Below are 11234 nucleotides of genomic sequence, written 5' to 3' on the forward strand. Positions count from 1 at the left end.
GCAGTTATTCCCATCTCCATTCTGGAGAGTCACTTCGTGGGGAAGTCGTTGGTGGTAAGTAGATACTCCGCGGTAAGCCTTTGGATTTCTCGCCCAGGAAAAAAAAACAGAGTGAAATAGATTTCGACTCGTTGCGTTGCTTTCCATAAAAAAGTTTGAATAGCATCATAACGATGGAAATTTTAAGCTTATGCACAAGCAGATTCCCCTCGACGCGTTCTGGATAAAAATTTAAAATGAATATCCTTGCGTTAGAAAGAAAGCTACTGTGCTTTTGTTGCAGTTTTCCTCGCCATACCTATGCGAGAGTGGATTTTTCGTATTAACGAACATAACAACTAAAAAACGAGAACGACTACTTATTGCCGAGGAAAAAATGCGGGTGGCTTTATCGAATGTGCCTTCACATATTAATGGACTTTGTGCAAGGAGCCAAGCCTAAAATTTCACACTGATTTTTGAATAAATACATTTATTTACGCGCGCTGTACTATACACAGGGTTGCCATACCGTCCTTATTTCTAAGATTTGTCCTTATTTTGAAGGGCTGTGTCTTAGAATAGTGCATTGTCCTTATTTCTAAGAAATGTCCTTATTTTTGACTGTAGTCCTTTCGTCTTATTTGCAACAATTACAAGTCAAATCCCTGCTACAAGTAACAGTGAGTCTAGACCTGAGCTGTCGTGAGATGCACAAAATATTTTCTACGAACAACGAGTTGCTGGAACAGATTGTTTCTGGCAAAAATATTGCAAATATTAGGTCATGACTCGTATAAATTCCAAGATTTGTTTAAAAACGTTTGTTTCGTTTCGCCTAAAAATTTGATTTTTCGGTTGTCCTTATTTTTAGTTTCGAGTCGATGGCAACCCTGACTATACAACTCATTCTGTGTTGTTTTATACAGTTATTTGAAATACAGAGACCTCATAAAATTGATCCAGTTTTGCCAGGGTGCCGCAAACTATAGTTATAGCTATTTATCTCTTTGATAGGGTGCCACATGGTCAAAAAGGTTGGGAACCACTGCTCTAGAGCAGGGATCCGCAAATACTTTTTGGCGCGACCCTAAAAAAATTGCTCTAAATTATCGCGACCCAAGCATTTTGTTAGCATGTAAGTTTGTGGAAAATACTAAGTATTATGCTTTTGTCAGTTGCTATTTTCTTGCACAAAATAAAGCGAAACTCAGCCCATAAAAACAGTATAGGTTAATTAAACGTACGTATTTATTCAGCAAAATGGTAACAGAAAAGCACGACTACTTGCGCAGATACGCTTAACTTATTGCATTGTTACATAGCCTGTATGTAGTCATATGTAACAATGTAGTCATATGTAACAATGCAATAATAATTAGGTTGAAAAAGCTGAAAGTTCATTTATACCAGCGTGGTCCAACTGCAGGCCCGCGGGCCAATTGTGGCCCGCGAGATAATTTTGTTGGCCCGCGAAAGTCCCAACATTTCAAAGACAACCATAAGTTTTGTTTTCAATAATTCAATGTTTTCTTAGTGAGAGAATTAACACTTATTAAATACTGCAAAATCTCCTATTGTGACGAATGACAAGGCATTGTTGGTAATAAAGGGTTCTGCTTCTTTAAACCGTGCAGGGGCATTTTTTGCGCTAGAGTGGAAACTGAATGTTTTTGACAGCTTCTACTTCGTAAATAACTACAAAATATAAAAATAAACTTATCTATAGATAAAAAAGGTGTATAGGTGTATACCCTAGAGTTTAACCTAGAAAAAAAGTTTTTCCTGCAAAAATCTAAACCTTGGCCCGCGTAATAAGTTAACGATTTTGAATGGCCCGCAACAAAATAAAGTTGGACCACCCTGATTTATTTTTTTTGATTTTTTATTATATAGATGCGATGCTTATTTTCATGGAAAATTTAAAATATCTTGCGACCCAGCCTGGAAGGTCTCGCGACCCAAATTTGGGTCGCGACCCACTATTTGCGGAGCCCTGCTCTAGAGAAACGTATTTTTGCAATTTTAAAATACGATGGATTGGAATTAGACTGTTGACATCTTAAACCTAAACGCACGACTAGGGTCTTTAATGTGAAATATAAATTAGGGTGAACCTAATTCAACGCATTTAAGTAAACTTCGCAACCTACTTTAAGTTGACCACATGGCACTTGGATAATAATGTCAAGAGCCAAGTTTTGTCTCAAAGTTATGAAACAAAAACACAACACGTTTTTCGACACGCATTTTGTTTACAAAACCTTTTCAACGCATTCACATTTTCGATTCTTGACACAATAAAGAATATCTCCAAGTATTACACATAAAGTTAACGATTAAACCGTTTAATAAATGAATGCAAAAACTTTTACTTCCAAAACGACTTGTTGACCCCTTTTAAAGCTTTACAATCAGGAGAAACTGTAGTTTAACACAGCGTTTAGCCTTCAAACGTACTTTCAAATCTTGTTTGCAAAGCAGGTAAACAAACTGGGTAGCGTTCAAACGAGGCGCTCAACTGGCATTTAAGATCGATAGGGACAACAGTGATTAATAGCTCAAAGACTGGTTCATTATCAAGAGGACAAACAACGGCATGGGGTCTATTACGTGACAATCGGTTCTTTACTCCAACGAATGTGGGAACTTGTGGCATCAGGTGTTTCATATGATAAGGATGTACTATGTTGAATATTCGGATCTTTTGTACTCGGCACCTGGTAATACTTGACCTAAAGGTGTTGAAAAACTTGAGGAGCGAAGCTTAGGTGGTAAAAGTTTGAATATTTAGTGCACGCAGATAAATTACTTGTTGAGTGTTGACAAGATATATATATTAGAAGAGGGTACTGCATGATTTATTACACATCAAACCGCTGGTCTTCGTGACTTTCCTGTGTTGAAACTGTATATTGGTGTAGACCAGTGGTTGTTAACCGGTGTTCGATCGAACCCAAAACAGTTTAAACAGTTTTTGTGGTACTAAAAAGGGTATTACCAGCCTAGTAGCCACATGCGTCAGACCTTTTCTACGCCTATTGTGTGCAAACAATCCGAACAAAACAGGTACCACAAGCGTCATAATTTCGATTATGACATCATAAACGCTTAAGACTGATCTTCATACTGTGCAGGTCAATCAGTGCACCAAGCTAGAATTTAATCTGGGCTTTTGGAGCGCTATTAGATGGTAAATGTATGATATAAACCAATTATTTCAAAAACAAAAAAGATAGGTAAATGGCGGCCGTTGGTGAAATAAGAATCTGCGATGCGGCCGTCCTAGCAAAAAGGTTGTGCACCCCTGCACTAAGCTTTTATTTTCTTTTTTTGACGCAACAAAGAGCATTGTGCGCGTTGTTTGTAAGCAACAAAAACAACAAAACTTTGTTGGCAGCAAAAACGTGTTCATCTTTTTCATGTTTGTGAACAGATGCTAAAAATATAATGCTCCATTTTGAAGAAAACAAAAAGATGCCGCAATTAAGGTAATCCTGAAACAAGTTGCTTGTATTATTATGTCAGAATTTAACAAAATGACAAACAGTAACTTGTTTCCACTACGTTCGAACAAAAACTAATTATGACTCACCAAACGAAATGGGTTAAAAACCTAGGATGTTACTTTGGGGTTCGACCAAAGGCTAAAGAATATCGTAGGGGTTCGGCCGTGATAAAAAGGTTAAGAACCGCTGGTGTAGACTTTAGAACTTTAGACTTAAAATGTTCATGCAATTTGGTTACAATGTGTTACATTCAGGGTTGCCATCGACTTGAAACCAAAAATAAGGACAATCGAAAAATGAATTTTTCATACGAAACAACACAAACGTTTTTGGACAAATCTTTTACAGTTATACGAGCCATACCATATCATATGCAATATTTTGGCAAAAACAATCTGTTTCAGTCACTTCTTGTTCGTAGAAAATACTTTGTGCATCTCACAACAGCTCAGGTCTATGTTTACTTTTACTTGTAATAGGGATTTGACCAGTAATTGTTGAAAATAAGACAAAAGAAGGACTCAAGTCAAAAATAAGGACATTTCTTAGAAATAAGGACAATAAACTTTTCTAAGACATAGCCCTTCAAACTAAGGACAAATCTTAGAAATAAGGACGGTATGGCAACCCTGGTTATATTGATTTTGTTTGTCTAAAATCTATTCCAGAAATGTCTCGAAAAAAGTAATAAAAGCAGCAATGAACTTTACATTTACAACGACTACAAGGCTACATAAACAATGGTGTCTAGAGGTGTATTGCTTTGAGACAAAAATGGTGCAAACGGTTTTGTGTTTCATTAATAAAAGCTCACCCTATCGTTTTTGTGTGAATAAACTTTAGCAGTTATTTTTAGGACTGTTTTTCAAACTTTTATGCAGCCTTACAGTACCATGCAGTATTAATCGCAAATCTCATAAATCTCTGAAAAGCACTAAACTTTAACTGATCGTAAAGCCACTACAAAGGACTTCGTTGCATACTTAAAAGGTTGCAAGTAATCGGTACGCTCTTATGCCATATAGTTGCACATATTTGTCAGACAAACACCGGTAATGATGCTTCCTTATCTCTTGTACGTGCAGTCTTCCACAATGTTTGTCCTTGCGTTCCTGTCGCCTTACGTCTCGACGGGTGTTGACGAAGCAATTGACTTCGGCAGAGGAATTAGAATTCGATCGTTAAAATGCCTGTACCCTTTACTGGAGTGTATATCAATTCGCACTTGATTTGGTATTTCCACAGACAGTATATTACTAGATTTTTCCTCAGCTTGCGTACGCGGAATTCAAGATCAAATTTTTAAATTGTATTTTTTACGTTAGAGTTAATACAATTTGACAATTATAGTGCAAGATTATATAGTAGAAGAATTTTGATTGCCATAATTTGCTTTTAGAGGGGAAACGAAGGCAACGCCCACTTACGATGGAGACTGACCAATAGCGTAATAGCAAACAATATAGTACAGTGGTTCCCAACCTTTTTTTGTTACATTCCTCCCTTTGCCCATTTTCCAACTATTCATTCCTCCCCATAAGACGAAAAACAAATATAACATAAAAAATTATAGCAATTTGAAATAGACCTTATAATTAGGGATGTCCATTTTAGAATCCTTTACAACCGGTTTCAAATGTAAACCGGGTCCAAATTATAATGGACATAATAATGTAAATACAAAAATATTATGTAACATTTCGAATGTAAATGTTTTTTTACAGTTTTCATGTAATTCCTCCCCTGAACTCTTGAAATTCCTCCCTAGGGAGGAATTCCTCCCCGGTTGGGAACCACTGATATAGTATAAGTTTGTTTTTATTTAGTTGATACTCTGCAAACATCACTTACGCCATGTAGTTTCAGCGACTTTTCGGATGCAAATTAGTTTCGCCAACAGTGTTCAAAACAAGTTTTTCATTAAAACATTCAGGACTTTATAGGTTACTAAAGGTTAACAATACACATACATTCAATGCGATCTATAGGAACAAATATTGCACCTTTATAAAGCAATTAGGTAGAGCATCGTGACATTTAAAAGTGTTTAAATGTGTAATTCTCTGTTAAACGTATCTTCGTACGACCCAAACCCAAAGACAATTTTATATGTGTCAACAAGCATGTAATGTTTTGACCCAATTCCATACACAAAACCGGGTCAAAAGGCAAACTGGAAAAACTTTAACATTCAGAAGCGGATGCTTTTAATTATTAGCGAATGCGGAGATAGGGTGATTAACCTGTGTCTGCTCTTTGGATGTAAAGACAGATAAAAGAGACGTCGCAAGAATTTTTTCCCGAAAAACAATCACAGTCGCAAAGACAATGTTTGCTTGCGGATTTTTACTGAAGGTTAGGTAACTTGACGATAACAAGACAGGTAATGTTAACATTGGCTCCGGTTTACTGCCTATTTCCGATACGGTCATAAATTCCTTTGATCACTCGCGCTGGGTGGTTCAGTACACAAGTTTTGGCGCGAGAAAAAAAAAACGAGTAGTCACTACTAGGCACCCGAAAAAGTCCTCCTGTGGTTTTGAGATCTCAGCAATTTGAACTATTAACAGCTTTGCATATATACACAAGTCAAAGCAAATTATAACTTGGGTCCGCAAGTTGCACAACGATTATCACAAAAACAGTTACTCTTTGTATTCTAAACCAGGGGCGTGCAACCTGCGGCCCGTAGAGAGGCTTGGATTTCAAATGTACTGACAAACGAGTCCGGCTATTATATATTTTTTGAGCAGATTAATGCGCCCGATGCTATTTTTCTGTGACCAGGTAATATGTGGTTAGAATCAAATGCGAATTTTACTTAGTTGCACACCTGTTCTAAACGACTTGTGTATTAACACAGCAGGCCCTAAACAAAAATGCAAAGTTTAATAATTTTGCTATGAACTCACTAGAAAGCATGAAGAGGGTATTAACTTTTTCTGTCTTTTTCGTAATGACAGATTTATAACAAAAGTTTCCTGGTCTCGTATTTGCTTTACTTTGATATACAACCAACCAACGTCAGTACCTTTATATCTCTGTAGTAAATTAACCTTGTGGTTGATAACCTCCGGCATAAAGCAGTATTTCGCGCTATAACATGAGACCAAATGTAGGAGAAATACCCCAACAATGTAAAGTGGGAAGTGTGCAAAAACATATTAGTCACTCATTCAACATTCCTTAACAGCATCATTAAAATTAACAACTTCGTCGTTGTGCAACCATAATAAAGAAATAGTCACGACTCTGTATCAGCAAAGGGTTTGTTTAATTAACCTAATCATTTTAATAAGTCGTATTTTTATGAACTGAACAGCAAACTTGGAATTCCATCCATTATGGGGTCGGCAACTCTTTAGCGCTCTAAGTGGCAAGTTGTATCAATTTGCTAGTGGCGAAAAAAATAAGATATGGTAATGTCTGATAGCATAAATTGACAAGAAATGTTTCATGTTAGTCATCAGGGCAAGAACTTAGTCAAATGTTTGAGTAGCTTATACTGATGTCGGGCGTATATCGACACAAAAAATTCTTGTCAAGATTCCTATTGGGTCCTTTTTCCAACAGTGTAAAAAAAAACTTTTTGTGACCTTTTTTGTCAGTCGAATCAACCGGTCAACCTTATCGAATGTGCGTGGTTTGAAAATATTGTTATCAAACTTGACAAAAACACTCAATTCGCTGACTGGCTACACCGATTTAGGCGCGGCAGTGGCTTATCTAAATGGGCAAACACCCATCGGCGTGTAATCAACACACCAGACGCTAAAGACTCAGCGTTTCTGTTGGAAAACGGGAATTCCCCAACGCTGATGCTCATCTGATTGCTGTCAACAGCATATGGAGATAAGAAGATGGACACTGAGAAAATTCAACATTTGTCCGTTGATGTTTGTTTAGACATTCAGTTAAACTGCTAAAAATTGGTACCGGTATTAGTCCTGAAATTTTATTATTGCCCAAAAGGAATTTTACGTTTGAGCAAATGCAGTGTAAAAGCAAGTGTTATTCAATATGTTAACAATGCCTTAAAAATATAGCCTATACTGAAGTCTCTATTTATATCAAAAGAGGTAAATGAACGGTTTTAGATGGAATGCGTTTCAAGGCAGTGTATAGCATGTCACTATTGCTTCTTTTAAAACAGTGCTCTGTTATGCCTATTGTTCAAAATTACCCGCCTGTTTTCGGCAAGGCAAACAAAGGCTTCTAATTTTGGGACAAGATTGCAAAGCTCACCAAAAAACTAATCTTAGTAAAACAGACACACATCAGCCGGTGCTGCCAAACATGAGTGCCACAGCATTTGGTATTTTCTCATTGGAAAGAATCCAGACCCTGCGCGATGGTACTTTGACCCCACGAGCGATAAACTTTCTGTAATAACCCAGTGGAGGCCGTAAGCGTTAGAATTTTGTAAGTAAGTAATGTGCTGAATCAGAAGGTCCTGTGTACGCTTTAAGAGCATGATTGATAAGCATTGTTTGCCACACAAATTTGCAGTCTGTAACTCCAGACGTCGACACGACGGACTGCCTGTAAACACCAAATGAATGTCTTACCTACCAGCCCCATTATGCATTATATTTCACTGCACACTAACACGTCAAATAAGCTACCCCCCACACGACTCTTTGACAGCCTCCAAACAAAAGAAAGCTTTAATGCGTGATGAAATTATGGTAGACCCTCGTTACAGTGTTGACTATTTGCACATCAGTTAACGGCAGTTTTACGAGACAATCTTATGCGGATTATGGCATATTAATTGCGCACGTTACCTAGTTAAATTATTATGGTCCTGTTTTACTGAAAATGAAGGCACGCAAACAAGAACATAATTTTGGCAATAAAAGTTTCAACAAACAATCATGAGTTTAACGTTGCACTCAAAATGCAAGTTTGATGCACCTTTAAGACCCCTATTTAATTCCTGTGATTTAGTACCGTATGTATGTTACTAACTGTTTAAACATAAATACAATGAGTTAAAAAATTGCGTGAAACTCAGCAAAAAGGGAAGATAGAACAAAACTTTAAACAAACCATTGTAGTTAAATACTATTTAGGAGAAATGCTCACAGAACGATTAATTACACATACCATGAACAACTCTAACCGGCTCACCAAAAAGCTTTACACTGCCACTAGTGCAGAGCGAAAGAGTTTGTTAACACAGGCAAGGGTCACTTTAGATCCACAGTTAATAGAGCAAAACACAAACACAGTCAGTTGTCAGGGCACCACCCGTACCGCAGGTAAGCCAGCGAACAAATGAGTCACAGTGCTGCATGACCAACAAACAACACCCAGGAGAAACTAGCAGCCGGTGAATTGTCACTGCAGAAAGTGATCGATGGGCTGGTTTGATCACTTGAAGCAAACACATTCAATGCCTGAAACTGGTGGAAATAAGGTGTGAGTAAAAGTTTAAAACCTGAAGTATCACACCAACTGAAAAAAATGAGTAAAAAGAATTTGAGGTGAAATGGCAGACCAATTTGAGACCAATAATAAATAGGCCTACCATTGCATTCCTGCAAACGAAGTTCATAACTTTAATGACAAAAATAACGGCTCAAATAGACGTAAAAAGCGACATGCTTTATTTTTCAAAAATAAACTTATGAACAGATCCGAATATAGGGTTCCAAAGTTCACAACCGTTCAGTAAAGACATATAAAGTGAAAAAATAATTTAAGTTCATGCAAGGCCAACCAACCTTGCGACATTTATGACAAGTTATAGACGACTGACAGACATAAAACTTCTAAAGTTTCCGAAATTCTACCCCTCGAATCCCGTGTTCAAATCCCAAATGATGCCAACTTTCCGGTTTTGCACCAAGGGTTTTGTCGTGTTTGCTGACGATTAAAGCAATCAGTTTCAGGGTCTTTCTCTTCAAGCCCTTGTGGGTCCCAATGGCCAACGTTGATTTCATCGCATTGCAGGCCTTTGGGAAATTATGAACAACACAACTTGGTTACGTAATTTTTGCTCGACAATGACGCCAACACAGTCCGGCGTGTTTACCTCATTAAACCAAGTTGTTACTTTTACAAGGTTTGTCGAAATGTAAGTATAGCGCAAACTTTTATTTTGCATAAACGCGAGTTTTGCTTTCAGTGGATCAAGGCGAATACCGACACATAATCAAGTGTTGTTTCACCAGTTACGCAAAATCCAAACTTTGCACAATATGCAACATTCATATATCGAACGGTTTAGTATGGCACTACTTACAGAAGATGTCCTTTTTTATCAATTGATTGCAAGTAATGCAAGAGTACTGAGGAAGATTGTAATTAATTAACAAACAGTAAAAGTAACCTTTTTAAAGTAGGATTTAATGCGCCCAACATTTATCCTTGCCAAAAATGTTGCTCGTTATGAAGCAAATTATGTCAGTTATACAACCATACGTGATAAATTTCAGGAAGCTGTCAATTAAAAGATAGTGAAGCGATGACCTCATCTGTTTTCAATCCTCCATACTTCTATTTTCATATCTCAAGGGAGCAATGTCCGTCCATAGCCGGTCTAAAACCTAAAGCGAATGTTTTAAGCTTCCAGTCAACTCTTTAAACCCTGTGGTGATAAGACCTCAGGCGCCGAGATGTATTTGTCCGCCGCAAATTCCAATTGGGCCTTTGAACCGCAGTTCCGTTGGAGATTCCCTATTCGAGGAATGCGAGCGCGTTTTCGATACTTACTGCTCAGTTGTTCATCAACGAAGCGGCTCGAGGTATGTCAAGTAGTGTAATGTGGCTGTGCCGTGGTTTCAAAAGAGCTTTTCTCCCAGTTCCATGTTGACATAAAATCTATGGGAACCACGATAGGAACCTAGGGCATATGTTGATCTTATGGCAATCTTATGGCGGTTTATACAGTTTGAAGGGATGAACGACCACTATAGATCGGTTTCAAAACAACACAAAAATGTAAGCATAAGGCAGAAACTATGCGGCATTTGTGAGATAAAATTGTCACATGCCCTTTAGGTCACAAGTCGTGAAGGTAGCTACATCCAAAACTACCTTGGATAAAGGTTTATAGTCACCATGGTTCCAAATAAAACTTGCACTTTACACAAGAGTTTGAAATCTTGTTTGTTAAACTCCGAACCAAATGAACTTCTGGTAAAGATATAAAGTTGAAAACCTAGCTCAGTCATAAAGTTCAACCTTTGTACATGACGGGAAATATAATGTATATTGTCGCGTCTTGTGAGGCAGTTTTAATGCTTTTATGTTGGAAACGGACATTACAGTACGGATTCCGCGGTTAAGGTTTATTGTTTCCAGTGGCATGAGGTCGGCAAATTTTACGCACAAAAAATATTCCTCTCCGAGATTGCCATTGTGCGGTCGATGGAGAGAGAGAAAAGTGAAGAATCTTTTTACATGAGTCATATGTTTGGTAAGATTCTCGTTCGCAAACAGAGACCTTTTCGCAAATTTAAACACGTCAATTCACGGTGATAGCACAACGATATTTCTGACATATTAATTTGGGCTTCCGCCATCATATCTGACACGTAATTACTGTTTGCAGTGTTAATATTCGTTTTCTTCCGGTGACAAACATATGACTGCGGATTTCAGGCAAAACTTCGTCACAACCGCGTACGATGCAAACTTTAACGTAAATTTTAGAGGAACAAATATTGGCCGAGTTGTTGGTATTTGCATTTTCCTGTAGTTATGTCACAAGTTACTTGTTTTTAACAGCATTTCTGA

The sequence above is a fragment of the Phallusia mammillata genome, chromosome 5 (genome assembly GCF_965637545.1).
Source record: "Phallusia mammillata chromosome 5, kaPhaMamm4.hap1.1, whole genome shotgun sequence".
Lineage (NCBI taxonomy): Eukaryota > Metazoa > Chordata > Ascidiacea > Phlebobranchia > Ascidiidae > Phallusia > Phallusia mammillata.